Raw genomic sequence first — 23,531 nt, forward strand, 5'->3', positions numbered from 1 at the left:
CCCTGCCCAATGGTTAGTGTCAAATATGTTCTCCCTGCTATGCTGCTGTTTATTCATAATATATATGGAAATTTCCATCTGTTCTTCATCTTGCCTTTGCATCCAATTTTTTCCCCAGGAAATACCAAGTCACTCATTGTTACAAGCTGCTTCATTTTTAACTTTTTATTAACCCGAGTCTACTTTACAGTTTCGAAGTTTTATTACTGCGTCCAATTTTGATAAATCTGCTAGGAACGTGAATGCAGATAGATTTGTTATGCATGAGGGCAATTTATTGAATCGGGTATGAGATGCTGTATTCCTGCCCATCGTACGCTGTCTGTCCTGGCTCCCTCCCAAAACACAACGACTCTTACCTGCGTGTAAGACACAGATCTTTATTCAGGCAAGTAATGGCACGAGCTCAGTAGTAGGCATAGCAGGAGGAGTCAAGAGTTCATGAGGCGGGCAAGAATTTCAGAACTGAACAGAAGCGACAAATATGTCCTAATAAGTTCCCATGCCCTTCATGCCAAGCTTTTCAAGATGAGGCTCTTTTGCCTTGTGAGAATGTTGAGTTTGTAAACCCTCATTCAATCTGAGTGGGAGAGTCGATGGAGGCACCTTCTTGCCCTTGGCGACCAAGATGAGCCCTCCCCTTCCGACTGCGGTTCAGCCTCTGCTTGTTAGGATATAGTTCTATATAGTTAGGATATAGTCCCTTAAAAGGGACAGGCAGGACTATTGTGTGTCACATGCCTGTTTACATTTCCAGCACAGTCTGCTGGGAACTTCCGTTTTGTATATAGCTTTTATGTTACTGCTGTTTTGCTGGACACGAAGGGAAGCAGACATGTTTTTTCCTTTGTTCCTGAACTATGCTTAATATATGCTTGTAAATATGCTTACACACATCTCTGTCTACCACTTCCGTTGAGGAGATTTATTCACTCTGCTAATTAGCATGCTTGGTAGCTTCAGAAGGCTACTGAGGCTCGAGTCGCTGATTGATCGTCCAGCTGCCGGCCGGTGGCTGGAGCAAGCTGGGGGCCTGCCAAATGTCCCCATCTCCCTGGCAGTATACCAACAACAGGGTTGTGGACCCAGATTCATGGCGTTTACGGGAGAGTAAGACTGCTGATGACCCCTTTAGCTCAGCCATCCCCTGCAGTGGTCAATGCCCCACTCAGCTCTCAATGAAGCTTTTCACTCTGCAAAAGGAGTGGAAGAGAGAGAACATCCGCCCTCCACTCCCAGTTCCCACGATTCAGCTCCCTTCTGCTTCCTCCTCATCAGTCTGAGCTTGCCAATCCATCCTTGATCACAAGGGGGGCTCAGGACTCAAAACACTGCGTTGGAATCCAGCAATGGTGATGCTAAGACTGCAGGAGAAACCTGGTGTCATGGCTTTTGGTTTGGAGACAACAATTTACATTAAGAGTAGGGTATTTCAAAAAGTGAGAATCCAGACGCAAAAATTGTCGAGCTTTTTTTCCTTTTCTTTTGGGGCCAACGTTTTTGCAAAAACTCCAAATATAACGAAACTCACCAAAAAACCAACACTTCAGACATGGGCTGCCATACACCCAAGTTTTCCCGGATATTTTTTTACTGCTTTTCAGAAATTCCAGCCTATTTTTGACGAATGAATCCCAGATAACGTCTGGGAAATCCCAGAAGTATGGCAGCCCTAAATAAGAGGGACCCTGCTCCCCAGGTCGTTTTTATTCTGCATTCCTTATGATTTGTGCTTTTGATGGTGTTGGGGATGACAGCAACACAGACAAGGGAATGGATGGGATGTGAATGCAACAATGCAGGAGCACTGGGAAAGCACAGAACAGCAATTATTAAAGTAGGGTGATGGGTGGGCAGTTCAGTATGAATCCGCTTCAAAGGCACTATTAAAGCACTAAGGACATGTTGCTGCATACACTTAAATAAAACAATAAAAACAGTCTTGGCCCAGGGCAGTGGCGTAGCGTGGGGGGTGCAGGGGGGCCCGGCCGCACCAGGCGCAACATCTGGGGGTTAGGGCAAATCCACGGGTTAGGGGGCACAAATCCACGGGTTAGGGGGCGCAAATTACTTGCCTTGCCCCGGGTGCTGACAACCCACGCTACGCCACTGGCCCAGGGACAACCATTCTGTTATTTTCCAGTCATAGCTTTGCAACGGCAGTAGGCATCTGTGTTAGAGAGTGTATGTATTCAGCAATAAAAATTAAGCAAAAATGAGATGCTTGACAACTATATCGATGGTAGGCCACGCTACATTACAACGCCCTCCCATCAAATGTCAAGGATATAAAGAAATACACAGCTTTTAGGAGACGTCTGAAAGCAGCCCTGTATTGGGAAGTTTTTAACGTTTGTCATTTCATCATGTTTTTATATTTTGCTGGAAGCTGCCCAGAGTGGCTGGGGAAACCCAGGCAGATGGGTGGGGTATAAATAAAATAATAAAATAATAATAATAATAATAATAATAATAATAATAATAATAATAATAATAGCAACAACAATGTTGAAAATACAGCAACGAGGAGTGAGGGTTTTATCTGCTTTATTTTAGGTAAGATATTGAGAGACACCTGCAGACCATGCAACGTGGTAGAACGTGTCGTGAGCCCAGTCTCACTGCTCCATTTGACCCACCAGGATGACAAATTTACCTACCATTGCAGTTGCTATGTCAACACAGTGCGGACCAACAGAAACAGTGGAACGGCTGGACAGCATTAAGCTTCCTACATGCCTGCTTCCTGCCCCAGGCAAACTTCCCAAGCATTAGGAGCTGTTGTGGCATTTCAATAGATCAAAGGCCTTGCGGCAGGTGTTCCTCCAGCTGTTCCTGTCCAAGTTTTGCTTAACCGAATCGCAAGTGATGAAACTTTTTGAGGGTGGAAGCTAAAAAACAGGGCAAGTCAGAAAGTAGGCAAATGCAAAAGAGTGTAACAGCACAATCCTAATCTTGCTTACTCGGAAGTAAGTCCAATTTAATTCAGTGGGGTTTCCTCCTACATAAATGGGGTTGGGATTGCAGCCTGCAGCTATAATCTTAAAGATGTTTTACTGGTATTAATCCTACTGAATGCAGAGCAGCACAGTTCCTAGTAATATTTTTACAGTTTACAGTACAATCCAAATCATTGAGTTCTATTAGGTTTATTCCTAGGTAAATGGGGTTATGACTGAAGCAGTGGTTCCTAGCAAGCTTTAGGACATGGGCTGTAAATCTGAGGCTGCAATAGATTAGAGAACAGTTAACTTGTATGCTCTGCACATTATGGCTGAATCAAATGTACCATATTTACTATCAGCTCCAGATTTGAAGGGCACCTTGGTCAACAAGATGCTCCCAGTGGGTTCACTCCTTGAATTGTTATAAAATCAGTGCTTTTCCTGGGAGTACTCAGGGGTACGCTGTACCGACACCTATTTTCTAGAAGAAAAGAACTGAATAGAAAACTCATTGGGTTTTTTGTTTTTTTAAAAAAGATTGCCCCTGAGGATATGCAAAAACACCATTCACTAATCTCCGATTAGCCAACCCCTCAGAAAAAAACATTTAGTCTGTCATGAACCCACCACCAATCAATTTCCTCAGGTGTGCGAGTCTTCCTGAATTCTGTTATTACATGGAAAGGGGGAGGGGGGGATCTCTACCAACTTTCTAGCCGATATTTGCAGTATTATGAAAGTCATCCCCAACCTTCACATATGAAAACAATTCACTGCTGCTAGGTTTTCTCTCCTTCATAGAAACAAACACGTTTTCTCTCCTTCATAGAAACAAACACACCGTTCTGAATTCATGGCTCTTTTCCTCTCACCTGCACTCAATAAATGTTTGTTCATTCCCTAACCCCACCTTCGAATTAATTCCTCTTTTCCCCACTCCCCCAACCTTGGAAATACATTTATCTCTTAGTTATTTCCCGCAGAATGAATTGTTCCTTTCCCCATATCCTATGTACTCCCAAATTAATTGCTCTTTTCCAAGTCCCCTCAGGGTATTCATTGCTTCGTCTGTCCCTCACAGCCCAACTGTTCAAATGCAAGGTTGCCATATGTACAGATTTTTCCTGGACATTACTGGGATTCCAAAGGCGGAATTGACGTCTGGGGAAAATTTCTGAAATGTGGCGTTTTGTCCTGGATCTTAGGCAAGCTCAACAACTTTTGGGGTGTCCTGGTTTTTACTTTTTGGCAACCCTATCTAATGCTGATTTATTAAATACCTTTAAAAAGTGGTGGGCCTAAGAATAATGGATTTTATTAATAAGATCTGCTTGAAACGATCACAAACAGTTCAACCTGCCACTGCCTCTCCATTACTGTTTTGTTTAGAAATTTGTGGGCAAGATTAAGAGCATAAGAAAAGCCCAGCTGTATCAATGAAGGCTCATCTAGTCCAGCATCTTGTTCTCAGAAGATGCCCATGGGAAACCCACAAGCAATACCTCGGTGAAACTTGCTGTTTCTAGCATCCAGACGACTACTGCTTCCAATCCTGGAGGAAGTACACAACCATCAGATCTAGTCACCACTGACTGATAAGTCAAATTAATAAAGGATAAGGCTCTCTCTCTCTCATATATATATTTAGATACCACTTCATACTAAAGACCATCACTAAGTGGTCAAACAACAAATACAGTATATATAGCAAACTATGGGGAGCCAGCGTACAGCTTCCAGGTCATGTGGCCAGCATGACTAATCCGCTTCTGGCAAACCAGAGCAGTGCACGGAAACGCCATTTACCTTCCCACCGGAGTGGTACCTATTTATCTACTTGCACTTTGACGTGCTTTTGAACTGCTAGGTTGGCAGGAGCAGGGACCGAGCAACAGGAGCTCACCCCGTCGCGGGGATTCGAACCGCCGACCTTCTGATCGGACCCGGAAGCTGTATGCAGGCTCCCTTGCCCAATAAAGCAAGATGAGTGCCGCAACCCCAGAGTCGCTCACGACTGGACCTAATGGTCAGGGGTCCCTTTACCTTTACCTATGAAGCCGAGAGACAACAATGCCATGCAAAGCTATAATCAAATGCAGTAAAATCACAAAAAACACAGCAGCACATTTTGAAACATCTCTAGAGCTGGGATCCCTTTCCTCTTTGTGCTCCCATTTACGAAGGCACAATCCGATTCACTACAGATCACACTTACATTTTTCCTTACAACTCTACAAATCATAAAACATCTACTACTCACTCAGTTGTGGGGAGCATCAGGGAGGAGGAGGAGGAGGAGGAGGAGGAGGAGAAAAGCGTGGGATAACCATACTCCTATAACCAACATGCTAAAGTCTAATTAAGACATTAAGGGGTTAATAATAAAAGCATAGAGTAAGCTGTCCTGGAGGGCTTGGCTCACCTGGGAGGAACTAGGTAATCAAGCCATTGTTGCCCTTGAGCCCACCTGATGAAGTCAGCAGGTGAAGCCACTCATGAGTTCCTAGACTAGCAATTGAGGGACTAAGCCTAGCTAAGCCTAGTTTTACTGCCTGGGCAACATTTTTTCTGAATGCTGCATGGATAAAGCACGTGAATTGAGGAGTTTGTAAGTAGACCATCTCTAACTTAACCAAACTTGCACAGTTTTTCTAAGCTTTGGGAAAGAGGGAAGTTTTGGATCTCGCAAGGCGTAATTTTAAAGGTCGAACAGCCTTATATTTTCATGCTGTGGTTTGCTGCATGTTTTGTGATTTAAAATTTCTGCTCGGGTTCTCTCAACCAAGAATATTTGCTTGAAACCTGGATTGTGGCACCCAGGAAGGCATATTTGTGTGCGCGCGTGTTGCATTGTGTTGTAGTGGGTGCAATCTCTTGTTATCAGACCTAGGGGTACGCAGCCAGCATGTCAGTACTTGTGGATGGCAAGAGCTGTAGTTCAACGTTTGTAGGCTCCATGCTAGTAACCCTTGGCCCATTCACAATGGTAGATGGTACAGTTGTCCATTTTACTGGAGATTCTGGAAATTCAACCTAGTAGCTTCTGCTTGAAACATTTTTTTCCCTGCCACTGATCTTGGTCTTCAGAGAAAGACAGTCGTGTGGCCTAGAGCACAGTGAAACAGTCTGAAAGATTCAAAAGCATAACAAGATCTGTTGGATGGGCTACTGCATTCAGTTTAGGTTTCTCCCCCACCCCCTCCAATGGCATAAAACAGGGGTTAGCAAACTTTTTCAGCAGGGAGCCAGTCCACTGTCCCTCAGACCTTGTGGGGGGCCGGACTATATTTTGAAAATAAAAAAATGAATGGATTTCTATGCCCCACAAATAAGCCAGGAGTGTATGCCCCAAATAATAACAAATCCGAATTTTACAGGAAATTGGAAGAGAAGCTTTGGGAATTCGAGAATGGAAAGATAATTTTGATGGGAGATTTGAATGGAGTTGTATCGATTGAAATGGATAACCCAGAGATGCATTTTAAATAAAAGCACACATTCTACTCATGTAAAAACACCAGGCAGGCCCCACAAATAACCCAGAGATGCATTTTAAATAAAAGGACACATTCTACTCATGTAAAAACATGCTGATTCCCAGACCATCCGCGGGCCGGATTTAGAAGGTGATTGGGCCGGATCCGGCCCCCGGGCCTTAGTTTGCCTACCCATGGCATAAAATATGGCCATCGTTTTCTTCGATAGGCTTCGTTAAAGTGTTACTGTCTCATTTTTAAAATTTTGGCCTTGTGGAGAGCATAATTTCATTGCTATGATTTCCCTAAAGTATGAAAATGTTATATAGCAAAATTCCTAGAAGTTATACGGCTTCTTGGAATTCCAGTCCTGTAAAATGGGGCCTTGGTTGTTCTAGTATTTGTGGGGGTCGCTGCCAGGAATTGTAAAAGTTCAGAACTTCATGCTAGTAGCCTGATGTTGAGAATTGCTGAGGTCACATTGTACTGAATTAACTGGAAACGTGTGTGTGTGTGTGTGTGTGTGTGTGTGTGTGTGTTTGTGTTTGTGTGTGTGTGTGTGTGTGTGTGTGTGTGTGTTGTACTGGCCATTCAGAAGAGGATAATAGCCAACTTGTTCAGGAAAAAGCTCTTCAAACCAGTGGCCACAATGCAGAGTTAAAATAAATAAGTTTAAGTTTACTGTGATAACATTTGAGGAAATGTAGCCTCAAATATCGTAATACAGCTTTAGCAATAAAACAACCTTTTTTAAAAAAAGAAACAAATGAAGCAAATGCAGCTCTGAATCGCCCCTGTGAATTTATCATAATACAAACATATTTTGTGTGTTATTTTTTCTCTAAAATATATGCATTCATATGCATACTCTTCATTAGTATATGCATTTTGGTATACATTACTTGGCTGGAGAACCACACTGCAAATGTCAGAGGTGGCTCAGTTGGTTAGAACGTAGTGCTGATAACGCCAAGACTGCAGAATTGGTCCCCGTATGGGACAGCTGCATAGTCCTGCATTACAGGGGGTTGGACTAGATGATCCTGAGAGTCCCTTCCAACTCTACAATTCTATAACTCTAAGTGACAATTTTAAGTAAGAACTGGCCCCTGAGCAAGGGTGGATGGATCTGTCAGTTTTGGTTCTCGATTTCTCATTCATTTATTTCCTCCTCCCTCCTGATACATTTACTTTCTATGCTGCATCTTTTAGACCAGTGACGGCCAAACTTGGCCCTCTAGCTGTTTTGGGACTACAGTCCCCATCATCCCTGACCACTGGTCCTGTTAGCTAGGGATGATGGGAGTTGTAGTCCCAAAACAGCTGGCAGGCCAAGTTTGGCCATCACTGTTTTAGACTGAAAGCAGGAACTGTCTTGTTTTTATTGATCTGCAAGTGGCTTTGGGGGCGGGGCTGTACAGCAGATTAACAATTAGATGGATAACAGAATCTTCCAAGTTATGCCTGGGCAGTCCATTTGTTTGCAAAGCTCATTGGATGATCACTGTCTCCTATCACACAAAATCCCTAAAGTGGAAATCTCATGTATGTTGCTGCTCTGAATATCTTGGCAGAAGGGCAGGGCACTCACATAACAAACAAACATTAATGGATTAATTGATGGTTTTGCTGAGCTTCCGCAGGGTTAACTACCGCTAGCGCAGCTCTGGAAAGCCGCCAGTGATTCCTTTGAATTCAATTACTAACCATTTGCTGTTGCCATATATCTATTTCTCATAAAGCACCTTTGCTTAATGATGTGAGCAGTCACCAGATGGTACATTGATATTTCAAATATTTTGGCAATCGGACAAGATAGTTGGCCTTCTAAGTGCCTTTAATGCAGAGACGCGGGACCTGGACCTGTCTTAAGAAGTTGCTGGACTAAAACTCCCACCAGCCTCAGCCAGCATGGAAAATGAGAAGGCATGCTGGGAATTGTAGTCCAACATTATAGAAGGAGGGACACAGGTTCCCTATCCCTGTTTTAATGGCTTTGATGGAATCCTGACCTTAAGGGATGGTGGTGTCATGGAAATGCAGCTTCTCCAAGGTAGGATTTCACTTACCTTAAATAATAATTATAATTATAATTTATTATTTATACCCCGCTCATCTGGCTGGGTTTCCCCAGCCACTCTGGGCGGCTTCCAACAGAATATTAAAATACAATAACCTATTAAACATTAAAAGCTTCCCTAAACAGGGCTGCCTTCAGATGTCTTCTAAAAGTCTGGTAGTTGTTTTTCTCTTTGACATCTGGTGGGAGGGCGTTCCACAGGGCAGGTGCCACTACTGAGAAGGCCCTCTGCCTGGTTCCCTGTAACTTGGCTTCTCGCAGCAAGGGAACCACCAGAAGGCCCTTGGCACTGGACCTTGTCAGAACGATGGGGGTGGAGATGCTCCTTCAGGTATACTGGACCGAGGCCGTTTAGGGCTTTAAAGGTCAGCACCAACACTTTGAATTGTGCTTGGAAATGTCCTGGGAGCCAGTGTAGGTCTTTCAAGACCGGTGTTATATGGTCTCGGTGGCTGCTCCCAGTGACCAGTCTAGCTGCCACATTCTAGATTAGTTGTGGTTTCCGGGTCACCTTCAAAGGTAGCCCCACATAGAGTGCATTGCAATAGTCCAAGTGAGAGATAACTAGCATGCACCACTCTGGCAAGACAGTCCGCGGGCAGATAGGGTCTCAGCCTGCGTTCCAGATGGAGCTGGTAGACAGCTGCCCTGGACACAGAATTGACCTGAGCCTCCATGGACAGCTGTGAGTCCAGAATGACTCCCAGGCCGCGCACCTGGCAAGACCACTGATAAAAGGGTACCTATGAAGGATGCCTTGCTGTTTGTTTATTTATTGAATGAATTCTGCTGCAGTAGTACAGGACCTCTGGGTCAAAACCCAAAACCCCGACTGTCTCAGGAGACAATGGAGGAGTGATGCCTTTGGGAGGGTTGGAAGGTTGCAGCGCCTGCTGTGGCTGTAGGGAACCAATGCAGGAGAGACCTGTTTTGTTGCAGCTGGGGCAGATGAAGGCGTCCGGTTGCGTTGCTGCAGATGCGCCATGCCATTTCTTCTCTCTGCGTTCCTCCCAGTGGTAATTCATCCTCTCATCACTCAACTGACAGATCAGTTGTAAATGTGGACTCAAAGTCAGGTCCTTGTGTTTGGGGCGGGCGCTCATTTTGGAGTTTGGGCGGCTTGCGGTGTGTGTGAGGAGGTTGTAAGGAGGAGGCTGGTATGACACAGTTTCTGAATTTTCAAATTGGGCCAGCTAGGGGGAGCTATTTTGAGATATAGATAGATAAAGGTAAAGGGACCCCTGACCATTAGGTCCAGTCGTGACCGACTCTGGGGTTGTGGTGCTCGTCTCGCTTTATTGGCCGTGGGAGCCGGCGTACAGCTTCCGGGTCATGTGACCAGCATGACTAAGCCACTTCTGGTGAGCCAGAGCAGCACACAGAAACACTGTTTACCTTCCCGCCAGAGTGGTACCTATTTATCTACTTGCACTTTGACGTGCTTTTGAACTGCTAGGTTGGCAGGAGAAGGGACCAAGCAACGGGAGCTCACCCCATCATGGGGATTCGAACCGCTGACCTTCTGATCGGCAAGTACCATTTGGATTTGTGTCATGTGTGCTAGGAATTCGTGGAAAGGCAAATCTGTGGTGAATGTTAAATGCAAGCTTGTGCATTTAAAAAGCACTAGGCAGCTTTCCTGTGATCCCATGGCTTGAAATAGTGCCGACTGCTTGAAGGATTGTTGCTGGGCTCTATAAAAGAGACAAATAATCACAACGGAATTGATTTGTGAACTACGGTCTGGTATAGTGGCTAAATGCTCTAAGAAGAAAGAGATAAAAGAGGAAGAAAGGGGGCTTTTATGGGGACATCTGCTTTTTGCATTTTTAAGATTCAAAGCACAAATACAGGCATGCCATTGAAATGAGTACTGTACATACTAATTCAGCTTACAGTCCTGTTGTAAAAAGTGAATCGCTTCAAGTTCAGATGCAGCGTAGCTCTATGTATCAGAGTGTACCAGTGTGGTGTAGTGGTTAAGAGCAGTAGACTCGTAATCTGGTGAACCAGGTTTGCGTCCCCACTCCTCCACATGCAGCTGCTGGGTGACCTTGGGCTAGTCACACTTCTCTGAAGTCTCTCAGCCCCACTCACCTCACAGAGTGTTTGTTGTGGGGGAGGAAGGGAAAGGAGATTGCTAGCCGCTTTGAGACTCCTTCGGGTAGTGATAAAGCAGGGTATCAAATCCAAACTCCTCCTCCTCCTCCTCCTCCTCCTCCTCCTCCTCCTCCTCCTCCTCCTCCTCCTCTTCTTCTTCTTCTTCTTCTTCTTCTCTGTGCACCAGGTGGGGTAAACAACAGACACAGGATGGAATATTGGTGGCCCTCCATAAGTTGCTGGACTACAGCTCCTATCATTCATTACTGCTGGCCATGGTGGCTGAGGCTGATGGGAGATGGAATGTCATGAGTTCCCCACCTGGAGGCTCACCTGTTTCCTTATCCCTCAATGTCCCCCAGAGGAAAGTAGGCTTTTCCAAATCTTCAAGACTTTGTTTTGTAATGGAGCAATATCAAAAGTCAACACATGTTCAGTGCTGTTTCTTGCACATCCATTCCTAATTCTCCCTTTCAAACGGCTATTGATTGTGCACCCCCAGGGACACGGGTGGCGCTGTGGGCTAAACCACAGTATGGGGGACTGATATGTAAATCTGGGGACTTTCCCCGGGAAACAGGGACGTCTGGTAACCTTAAACCAGAGGCACCACTGTAATAAACCAGCATTGGATAGGGTTGCCAAAAAGTGTAAAACCAGGACATCTCAAAAGTTGTTGAGCTTGCATAAGATACAGGACAAAGTGCCACCTTTCGGAAATCCCCCCCCCCCCGGACATGAATTCCGCCTTTGAAATCCCAGTAATGTCCAGGAAAATCCAGACGTATGGCTGCCCTATTGTTTACAGGCTTAGGGACATAGGAAGCTAGCCTTTCAGTGTTTCTCAAACTTGGTCTCCAGCTGTTGTTGGACTACAACTCCCATCATCCCTCACTAGCAAGACCAGTGGTCAGGGATGATGGGAGTTGTAGTCCAACAGCAGCTGGAGACCCAAGTTTGGCAAATGCTGCAATTAGTCTACCCAGCCCAGTATTCTTAACACTTCCTGCAGCGGGGACATTAATCCAGATTAGGTTGTTGGTTGTATACCTTCAAATCCTGCAGAAGGTACTTTTCAACCTTCTCCTCTCGCCTTCAGCTTAGAGGTGGCAAACGATCCTTTCATATATTTAGCGCAGATTTCTTTCTCCGTTATCTGACCGGTGCAGCGAGGAAATGGCATGCCTCTTGTTACGGTAGTGTCTGCGAGCTGTCATAAAATAGCACACTAATTATTCTGACGCCTGTACTGGAGCACCTCTGCAAATGAGTTCCACCTTACAGGCCCTTCCAGCATTGCCTTGACCTATCGCCACCGCTTTCAAATTAACTATCCGTATTCCTCATTCTCGGTTCCCAGATTCCCCGCACGCATTACATCACCCTGAGTCCAGTTACAGTCGGATGCCAGAACTGCAGCTGTGAAACACCAAAGGTGGGGATTGCAGAATAAGCCAACGCCTCAACGTTAGGCTTTGACCAGGTTTTAAGATAACGTACACTGCTGCAAACAGGGCAATGGCTCCCTGTTTATTTCCCTCTTGCAGACGGTGCTTTGAACACCCATAGGCCGGCAGCTTCATCAGCGCCAAGTGGCCAATGATTTATTAAAAGCTGAGCTGCAGTGTAATTGTGCTCACCATGTGGCGTATAAGCAGCCGCTTGGAAAGAGAGCTGGAGGGGGGGACGGACGGACCAGGGACTTTTCTTGGGATAGTTTCAATGCAACCATCGGCGTGTGCCAAAGCAGGCACACACACACACACACACACACACACACACACTCACACTCTTAATGGGTTGAAGTGTGCCTTGAATGTTAAACAGACAGGAACCTGGCACCTTCTGAGTCGGTATAATTTCATGGGGCAGAAGAAGAATATATTAATGCTAAAATAGCTATGTGTGAGTGAGAGAGAAAGGAGAGAGAGAGAGAGAGAAAGTACTTTTAATATTATAATTTGGAAGGCCTTTGAGTGCACCATTTGCAAATCTGACATAGACCAGAAATGGAGTGGCTTTTCCATTCTTGTCACGGAGCTCAACAGTCAGAGCCGGATCATCATAGTAGTAGTAGCAATAATAATAAATAGTAATATTAATTAATTAATTAATTAATTAATTATACCCCACTCATCTTGGCTGGGTTTCCCCAGCCACTCTGAGCGGCTTCCAAGGGAATATTAAAAACGCGATAAAACATCAAACATTAAAAACTTCCCTAAGCAGGGCTGCCTTCAGATGCCTTCTAAAAGTCAGATAGTTGTTTATTTCCTTGACATCTGGTGGGAGGGCGTTCCACAGGGCAGGTGCCACTACTGAGAAGGCTCTCTGCCTGGTTCCCTGTAACCTCACATTTCGCAGTGAGGGAACCGCCAGAAGACCCTCAGAGCTGGACCTCAGTGTCTGGGTTGAACGATGAGGTGGAGATGCTCCTTCAGGTATCCTGGGCCGAGGCCGTGTAGGGCTTTAAAGGTCAGCACCAACACTTTGAATTGTGCTCGGAAGCATCCTGGGAGCCAATGTAGGTCTTTTGGGACCAGTGTTATATGGTCTTGGCAGCCACTCCCAGTCACCAGTCTAGCCTCCACATTCTGGATTTGTTGTAGTAGTTGTAGTAACTGCTGAGGTCTCCTCAATGATGGGTCCCCACAAAGCTAGATGGCCCATCCACTTTAGTTCCACATCCACTGTTTGGTTGCAAGGCCTGTTGCCCTGGGAACCAGGGTCATGTGCATAACTTAGTGATTGATGCTCTGTAACAAAAATTAGCTTAAAATCCTGAACTAATCTGTAAGGTGGGGGCTTTGGTTTTGTGTGTGTGTTAAAATTATTATGTACTGGAATTCCATACGAAATTTGTGGATTTTTAAATTTCTTTTCTTGAAACAATACAACTATCTCTAATTATTTCTGTTGCTCACAGTTCGAATCCTACTCACAAATGCATCGTATTGTAACAGTTCTTTAAACAGCCTAAAAAAGCCTTTCATTCGTCCATAAAACAGTAGTTATTAAATTCTCTTATTTTAGTTGTTAGCTTTGCTGATTCAACATCGTCCATCACCTTGCTTATCCTTTCTTTTTTGGTGAATAGAGAATCCTGGCTGCTGTAGTTCCATACATAAACAACTTAAGCATCTTTTTAGGAACTTTTGTCCCTATAATCCCTAGAAGAAAAGCTGTGTGTGTGTGTGTGTGTGTGTGTGTGTGTAATCACTTTAAGCATTTTTTTATCTCATCATATATCATTTCCCAAAATCCCCTTGCTTTCTTACAGTTCCACCACATAAAAAAAGGACCACTTGTTTGTTTGCACTTCCAGCAGTTATTAGGAACCTTCTTATACATTTTGGATAATTTATCAGGTGTTCAATGGCACCTACGCGGGGGTGGAATCCTTTGTTTTCCGTCTTGTACAATTTTTCCTGCAAAGGAATATTTGCATGATGAAGCTGCTTCAGTGAAAATATTCCCAAACCACCTGGATCATCAGAGACACAATTGTGCTGTCTCCTTGACTAGAAATACCTGAGATTTACCGAGCTGTCATCTTGGATGAGTCATCTTGGATCAATCATCTTGGGACGTTTTCAGGAAACCGCTTCAGAACAAAGAGCACCATGTAGAGATTATCTTTCGTTTAATCTTTGTTTTGCAGGCATTTGCTTGGCCCAGAGCTCATTCTTCTGGCAGAATCTGAAACCCAGGAAAGCACGTGACTGAACAACAGGAAGGAACACCATTTGAACATATAAAGCAAAATCCCCCATCGCCAATTCTCCATCTATTTATTATGCTCCTTTCTAATCAGCACAGAGAGGAAACATGCAGAATATCCTGTGATCACCTATGCATTATATGCTAAACAATCTGCAAGAGGCATTTCCCCACAAATCTGGAAGGATATTTCAGCACAAGTGCACGTAGGGAATATATTAATCTTAGACTGCTGCATTGCAGTACTATAAAGAAACATGGGAAGAAATGAAAAGAGCCAGGAGGTCAGTATAAGGATGGAGGGCAGTGATTCATAGCAGAGTTGCACCACTTTCCAGTTATTCCCCTCTGTTGCAGAGTGAGGTGTGCTCCACAGCCTGACCTGGCTCACATTATTATTATTATTATTATTATTATTATTATTATTATTATTATTATTATTGTTTGTTTGTTTATTTGTTTGTACCCCGCCCATCTGGCTGGGTTTCCCCAGCCACTCTGGGCGGCTTCCACAGAGACCAAAAATACACTAAAATGTCACACATTAAAAACTTCCCTGAATAGGGCTGCCTTAAGATGTCTTCTGAATGTCAGGTAGTTGTTTATCTCTTTGACATCTGAAGGGAGGGCGTTCCACAGGGCGGGCGCCACTACCGAGAAGGCCCTCTGTCTGGTTCCCTGTAACCTCACTTCTCGCAATGAGGGAACTGCCAGAAGGCCCTTGGCGCTGGATCTCAGACGCTCCTTCAGGTATACAGGACCGAGGCCGTTTAGGGCTTTAAAGGTCAACACCAACACTTTGAATTGTGCTCGGAAACGTACTGGGAGCCAATGCAGATCTCTCAACTAACCTGCCACCCACAGGTGTTGAAGTTAGATTCAGCTTGGCTGCTTTACAATGGAGACCCCCGGCGGCAGGCAGAGCAGGATGGCTCACGCCCCCTAAAAATCCTGCACCTAGGACTCTGGACACTGCACCCCCTGGGCCCCCCACACCATGCCCCCGCCCTCACTCTCGACAGGGAAAAGGCTGTGTTTCTCTGTGATGCACTTCAGAAAGGCCGGATGGGTTCCTTCCGTCCAGATTCAGTGAGTCCGAGGAACCGCAGCCAAGGTTAAAAATATGAAAAAGATCGGATCACCCCTATTTAGATTTCTGAGGGAAGCGAGCAAACTTTGCCTCGCTTAGGTCAGATACTTCCTGAGCAAGCGCGATTAAATCATCTGAATATTTGGCTGGCTTGGTGCTATTATACCTCTCGTGTCCCAGCTGCTGGGGAGCAGTCACAGGGCAAGGCCTTTGCCTCTATGTCCTGCTTGCGGGCTTTTCCAGGACATTAGCTTAATCACTGTGGGAAACAGGATGCCAGAAACGGATGGTCATTTGGTCTGATCAAGCAGGCTCTTATTATATTTCAAAGGCTTCAATGCTGAAATCGCTCCCAATAGCCTTGGAGAGACACAAACAGGGCTTCTTCGTGGGTCCTGTTTACTCCCTGGGATGAACATGAGGTTCTTAATCTCGGGGTTGCAGGTTTGAACCCCACATGCATAGAATCATAGAATTGTAGGGCTGGAAGGGACCCCAACGCTTGTCTAGTTCAGCTGTGATGCAGCAATCTCAGCTAAAGCATCCATGACAGATGGCCATCCAACCTCTGCTTCAAAACCTCCAAGGAAGGAGAGTCCACAACCTCCTGAGGGAGACCGTTCCACGGTTGAATAGCTCTTACCACCAGAAAGTTCTTCTTGATCTTTAGTTGGAATCTCATTTCTTGTAACTTGAAGCCATTGGTCTGAGTCCTACCCTCCAGAGCAGGGGAAATCAAGCTTGTTCTCTCTTCCATGTGACAGCCCTTTAGATGTTTGAAGATGGCTACCATATCTCCTCTTAGTCTCCTCTTCACCAACATACCTATTTCCCTCAACCATTCCACATAAGGCTTTCCAGACCCTTGATCATCTTGTTCACACTTTCCAGAGCCTTGATCATCTTGATGTTCCGGCTTGTCAATATCCTTCTTAAATGGTGGTACCCAGAACTGAACATTGTATTCCAGGTGGAGTCTGGCCAAGGCAGAATAGAGCAGGACTATCACTTCCCTTGATCGAGACACTATACTTCTATTGATGCAGCCTAGAATAATATTAGCTTCTTTTTTGCTGTAGGACTGGTACAGAAATCTACATATTCAACCTCTTGCACAAGGCTTTGTAAAAATGTATGCAGAAAAGTTCCTTCCATGTAACAGCCCTTGAGATATTTGAAGATGGCTATCATATCTCTCCTCAGTCTCCTCTTTTCCAAGCTAAACCTACTCAGCTTGGGCAAAAGATTCCTGCATTGCAAGGGGCTGGACTAGATTGCCCATGGGGTCCATTCCAACTATGATTGTAGATGAGAACTGGGTTGTAGGGGTGTTCATGCATGCATGTGTGTGCTTTGTTGCACACCCATATGCAACTTCAAGCAAGTTCATTTAAATGGTTGTGGACTGCTAACTTTTAGCATTTGCAACGTGGGCTTATTCGGAGCCCGTTCATTTAGCAGAGACGCAAATCTTGGAATGCTTGACTGACTCTCGCTTGACATCAAACTCATCTGTGAAAGCGGTACTTGCATTATGCTAACGGCATGCCACAACAAATATGCCAATCAGCCACAGCTCCCAAGCTCATTATCCACATTCATTGTGGCTCGCAGATCGCAGCTGTTGCCCAACCTTGCCCTAAATGACACATTCCCAACCAAATCCATCGTTGGTGGTTAGTGCCTTCTGCAGCCATTCAAATGTTATAGCCCTTCCCAATCGCAGAAGACGGCTGACAAAAGGCATTTGGCGACAAGAGGCAGCTTCTCTGTTCTGAATGTGCAGATTTCCAGTTTTTTTGGAGAACCGGAGCTTCACTTTGGAGACTTGAGATTGCGTTTTTTAAAAGTTAGACAGAAGGGGCACTTCTGCAATTCCCAATGGGCCCTTTGCCAGCTCCTCAAATTTGTTAGTCCCAGGAGAAGCTTTGGAATGGAAGCTCATCCAAAACAACAACAGCAATGGAGGAAAGTTGTGTAGGAATCTTGCGCATCATTTCTAACCATAAATAACGTTTCATTTCATTTTAGCAGCATGACAAAGCAAGGAGGTAATGAGCCATTATGGAAACCCCATCTGTTGCTCATCAAGGGATAGGCTTTCTGTTAGTAGATTTATTTAGTGGGTTGGGGGGAAGCAATACTGGTCCTCTTATTGTTAATGAGACATGTGCATCTCATTGCCCAAGCTGAAAATATATCCTCCTATATCGCTTCACTGTCAGTCTACATGCAGTACCATGTGCTTTCACCATAAGGCAAACAAAGACAGAGGCATGCAGAAAATTCAGGCTGAAATGGGGGGGGGGGAGTTAAAAGTGAAAGAAGTTGGCTCAGGGCCAATCAGCATGTTCCAATAGCCACAGGGCTGCATCCTCATGTCATGTTCATTCTCCCTGGCTTAATTAGCACTGTTTGAAACAAGATGCGAACTGAAATACAGCTATCCTTTGAAAACCTCACTTCTCTGAATTTTGCAACGCAGTTCCTGGCCAAGATGATGTGCCCCCAAGTGCACATACCAGTTTGCATAAAATGCATATATTGGTGAAAATGACACACAAGCATGAATTATGGTAAGGGGAAATTGCTTGTAAGATTGTGCATATTCGTCGAGACTGCATTAAAATGTGCTAGGAAAAATTCGATCTGAAATGCTGGTGGCTTTTTCCGAGGGTTTTAATTTTCTTTACAAAATTCCCAAATAGCTGTATATATGCTGAATTTATGATTTGAAAAATGAGAAATGTAGAAAACTGACAAATTTGCCAATCCCCACTTGGCTCTCAAAGAATTACAGACACTGGAGAGGAAGATGGATATGTGCATCCCGTACCATGACTAACAGCTTTAACAGATCTATGCTGTTGGGCGAAAAAATTCCTTTATCTATCCAAGCAGGTCCGTTTACAATGCCAACAGGTACATAGTAAGATTATCACTTGACAAGCTTGGCTTTGTGGGCAATTAATCCATTCATTTACTAAGGAAATTCTACTGGCAGTCATTAATCTTTGTTATTTCACACGTTCAGATTCATCTTTTGAGTATGCAGTGTCGGGGAAAGCTGCATCTGTTAAAATGTTTGCCTGTCGTGCAGCTGCTGATGGCTCAAAGCCACTCTTAGAAAGATGGCATTCCTGCTGACAAGTGGGACCTGCAATGAAATGTCATACTGTGCAATGCTTCTTTCCAGTCTGCCAGTCACATCCTTTTTCCGGATACTCCATTTCAACCTCTCTGCCATGTTGGGACTCCCATATACAGTGGTACCTCGGGTTAAGTACTTAGGTGATGGCCTGGGAATCGGATTCAGAGGCTGAACCTGAGGAATCCCAGTCTGCACAGGAGTCCCCGCCTCCGGGACCAGCTGAGCCGGGGCTGGGGCTTGAACTGAAGGGTCCTCTCCTGTGCCGGATCCTCAGGAGCAGACACCAGATGAATCCACTCTGGCTCCGGAGGTGATCAAGGACCCATTGCCTACAGGTGCTCCACTCTTAGCCCCGTCAGGGGAAGCTGAGGTTGCCTCTGGGTCCGGTAATCCTCCAGCCTCTCCTGAGCTGCAGAGGCTCAGGGCAGAGAGGCGGAGGGAACTAAGTTCCCGCAGGAGGAGTGCTCGCCTCCAGGCCAGGAGAGGCGAGTCACCTGTGGACCGGGGCCGCCCTATGCCTCGGGGCAGATAAAAGCCAGCCAGCCCCAGTCCCAGGTTGTGGGAGCAATATTGTTGGTAGCCTGTTCCTGCCTGCACCCTGTCCTGCTCTTCTGCCAGAGTTCCTGACCTCACCCGACTCCTTGCCTTGGACCCTGCTTCAGCCTTGACAGACAGCCTCCATACCACACCCTCGACCTCGGACTGGACTCGGACCACGCCGCACAGTAACCCCCCAGGACCAGCACAACTTAACCTAAAACTGTTCTTAACCTGAGGTACCACTTTAGCTAATGGGGCCTCTTGCTGCTGCCGCACCACCGGAGCATGATTTCTGTTCTCATCCTAAAGCAAAGTTTTTAACCCAAGGTACTATTTCTGGGTTAGCAGAGTCTGTAACCTGAAGTGTATGTAACCTGAGGTACCACTGTACCTGCTGATACCTTTCTCATGTCCCTTCACCCCATAAGGATGAACTTTTGGAAACAGAGTTCACTTCTAGTATATAGCAGCCTTCAGCAACCTGTTCTGGACTACAGCTCCCATGTATTGGCTGGAGCTGATGAGAATTGTAGTCTCAGTCATCTAGAAGGCACCCTGTTGGCTCTGGTTGCTACATAGGATATCTCAGTACTGTACAACGATGATCAATGATGATCATTCAATTACCAAAATGGCACCCAATGGCTGGGAAGTAAAGAAGAGCCGGTAGCTCAGATAAGTAATTCTTACCTGGAAAGACCAGTTCGCGCTTTGTCTTGCTTGCTCAAGACTTAGCTCAGTTGGTAGAGCATGAGACTCTTAATCTCATGGTTGTGGGTTCAGGCCCCACACTGGGAAAGATTCCTGCATTGCAGGGGGTTGGACTAGATGACCCTTGCGGTCCCTTCTAACTCTACAATTCTATGACGTGTGTATGGAAGTTTGTGGCATCCCCTATAGGCAGACCACTTACATGCTGGGAAAGCCTATCCTCCTATAATGGGAAATTGTGAAGAAAGCTTGTTCATTGTTGTGTGTGTGTGTGTGTGTGTGTGTGTGTGTGTGTGTGTGTTTATATCTACAGTGGTACCTCAGTTTTTGAACAGCTTAGTTCACGAACAACTTGGAACCCGAAAGCTGCAAAACTGGAAGTAGGTGTTCCGGTTCTTGAACTTTTTTCTAGCTCCGTTTTGAGTCCCCCTGTGTTTCCTGTTGCGCTGCTCATTTGCATCCCCCCGTTGTAATTCAAGCCTTCCGTTTCCGATTGCGGTGCTCTTGGGGCTTATATTTGGTACTTTTGCTTTTGCTATTTATTTTGCGTTTTTTGTTTTGAGGCTTTTTCAGTTAATTTGTTTTGGATCCCAGTTCAGCTACTGATTGGTTGATTGATTGATTGATTGATTGATTGTGTGGCTGCGGAAATGGATAAAAGCCCCCCATCCAAACAATGACTATCATCAGTGCAGGCAAGAATTTATTTATTTTTTAAATTTTCATCATCTACAATACTCTTTTATTTATGTCATAGTACAGTACATTGTTTATTGCTTTCATTTTATGGATCAATGGTCTCATTAGATAGTAAAATTCATGTTAAATTGCTGTTTTAGGGGTTGTTTTTAAAAGTCTGGAACGGATTAATCCGTTTTGCATTACTTTCTATGGGAAAGCGTGCCTTGGTTTTGGAACGCTTTAGGTTTGGAACAGACTTCCAGAATGGATTAAGTTTGAGAACCAAGGTACCACTGTATGTATATATATAAATAATGATGATGGTGATGATTAATATAATATAAAACCCCAATGTTCCTACACAAAACCTGTCCATTTCCCTTGCTACTTGATTCACCAGCTCCAAAACAGCTTTTATTCGGGAGGACATCAGCTCATCAATTTCCTTCTGCCTCTCTCTGATGGAGTTCAATGGTTGCCTCCTCAGAGGCTTGCTGTGGGAACAGAGTTTTGATCTTTGCGAGCCTTGAAAGCAACGTGATCAAATGGATGATTGAGGGGATTTGACAGATGTGCAGCTGTATATTGTGGCTCATCTGCCCCCTGACTTCGTTGCTCATCTGTTTCCCTTGTCTCTGAACACACAGAGAAAACAGGCGAAGGAGATGAAAGTTGCGTTTCAAGGTATTGCCATTTACTATCCATGCATGAAGTGGTGTAGCAGCAGAAACCAGAGCATAAACACAAAACGGAATTACCGTTTCCCTATTGGGAAGATTCCCCCCTCCCTATTTAACCATCTCACTTTGAAATTGAGGATCCAGCTTGCAGCGTCTTCAAATGGCTCTGTTCTTCGCTGGTCCTGTGGCCTGTCTAGCCCAGATTGCTGCAAAAATCCTGCTGTGCTGTCTGGGGCTAATGGCCTGGTTGTACTCCAAAAATTTTGGAGGGCCCCAGAGTGGGAAAGGCTCCTCTCTTCCAGGTGCCACCCTGGGAGCAGGAGAGTTCTCCGCAGGAGAGACCCTCATACTCAAGAAAGAAAAAGGGTACAGTGGTACCTCGGGTTACAGACGCTTCAGGTTACAGACGCTTCAGGTTACAGACTCCGCTAACCTAGAAATAGTACCTCGGGTTAAGAACTTTGCTTCAAGATGAGAAATCTTGCTCCGGTGGGGCGGTGGCAGCAGGAGGCCCCATTAGCAAAAGCGATACCTCAGGTTAAGAACAGTTTCAGGTTAAGAACGGACCTCCATTAAGTTCTTAACCTGAGGTACCACTGTACTTAAATATTCAGTCTCCAGTATTACCGCCCTCAGACTTGGACTGTGGCAGTCTAGATCACCACTATTGTTGAAGGCATCCCCCCCATTTTTTACTGTGATTTTACTCTTGCCCTTCATTCCATACCCTGCAAGTGTCCCAGAAAAAGAAACGTTTCTTTCCTGCGAGAGCACGGCAGCCATTTTGGGCACTGTGATCTCGCACAAATTTGCGCTGAGACCCAGCCCTGAAAAAGTGCTTTTCTCTGGATTGTGATCTCATGCTTTGCCACCAAGACATGGGTTTTCATGCGACATGAGAGCATGGCCCCGAAAGCAGCACATATTTTGGGCCCTGTGATCTCACGTGGGTCACATGACTCTCATGGGAGCACGAACTGGAAGACGTGCATCCCAGTTGGGAACTTAACCATGTTGGAGTCAAGTCAACCAGTGTGTTCTCTGCTTTATCCTCAGAAAAGTATGCTTTGTGACTCAGTGGGGGGGACACATTGAACTCGGGCCTTTCTGGTCAAAGTCTAGGTCGGGTTCACCGCACGTGTTGCGGTGGGAGCAACCAAGACATCCCTCTGTTGGTGGGTGGGTTAGGATAGATGGCCATGTTTCTGATTGGGCACATCTCAAGCGTTGGGGAGAATTTGGTGTAGCAATTTTATGAGTGACTGATGAGGAGCTATTTATTCCCTGTGCGCAGCATTGAGCTTCGTCTTTTCGCTACACGAATTAGATCACCCGCCCACCCTCCCTATATTTAGGGCTGTTCGCATTGACCTTGCTATGTCTGTCATGAGGTCGTCTGCTTTCGGGGCAGGAGCCTGGTAGGCATTTTGCCATTTGGCTGATTGGCTGGTGCCATTTGGTTTTTGCCTACTGCGTAGCAAATCATCACAAATTGTAAGGTTGTGGTTAAAGGTAAAGGGACCCCTGACCATTAGGTTCAGTCGTGACCGACTCTGGGGTTGCGGCGCTCATCTTGCTTTATTGGCCAAGGGAGCTGGCGTTTGTCCACAGACAGCTTCCGGGTCATGTGGCCAGCATGACTAAGCCACTTTTGGCGAACCAGAGCAGTGCACGGAAACACCATTTACCTTACCTTCCGGAGTGGTACCCATTTATCTACTTGCACTGTGACGTGCTTTCAAACTTGTAGGTTGGCAGGAGCAGGGACCGAGCAACGGGAGCTCACCCCGTCGTGGGGATTCGAACCGCCAACCTTCTGTTCGGCAAGTCCTAGGCTCTGTGGTTTAACCCACATTGGTTAATTTTGCTTGGTGGAGGGGGTATGGTTGGCTGTGCCTGCCCCTCCAATGCTGCTGCTGCAAGGATATTCCATTAAGGGAATCCAGGGACTCGCCATGCTCTTGTCCAAACCCCTGTCAAGGGGCTAGGGCCACGCAAGAGCCCCTGGGAGCATTTGGGGAGAGGGGAGAGCCTGGCGCCCCGCTCTAGGCTCTCTCCAAAATGTTTTCCCTTACTGACTTTCGCAGGCTTGCAGATGTCAGTTCTGTTCCTACCTCTAGGCTGGAACAGATAGTTGCGAACCAATGCCTAAGCAACCACTCACATGCTGTAATCAATAAAGCTGTGGCCAAAAATTATGCCAAAAACCTTTAAACAATATTCTGTGTGAATTGTGTCTTTATTTGAGGGTGGCTATGGAGGGACCTCAGGGACGCGGGTGGCGCTGTGAGTAAAACCTCAGCGCCTAGGACTTGCCGATCGTCAGGTCGGCGGTTCGAATCCCCGCGGCGGGGTGT

The 23,531-nt window shown here is 45.6% G+C and overlaps 1 long non-coding RNA gene across 1 annotated transcript; it reads left to right on the forward strand.

Annotated features, from left to right (window-relative positions):
* Nucleotides 1-5,374: 5,374 nt before the first annotated feature.
* On the forward strand, nt 5,375-14,380 carry LOC310745635. Its single transcript, XR_014540257.1, has 2 exons — nt 5,375-5,553; nt 14,263-14,380. It is a non-coding gene; the product is annotated as an uncharacterized lncRNA (long non-coding RNA).
* Nucleotides 14,381-23,531: the final 9,151 nt, after the last annotated feature.

Source organism: Podarcis filfolensis (assembly GCF_964270895.1).
Source record: "Podarcis filfolensis genome assembly, chromosome: 12".
In the NCBI taxonomy this organism is placed as follows: Eukaryota; Metazoa; Chordata; class Lepidosauria; order Squamata; family Lacertidae; genus Podarcis; species Podarcis filfolensis.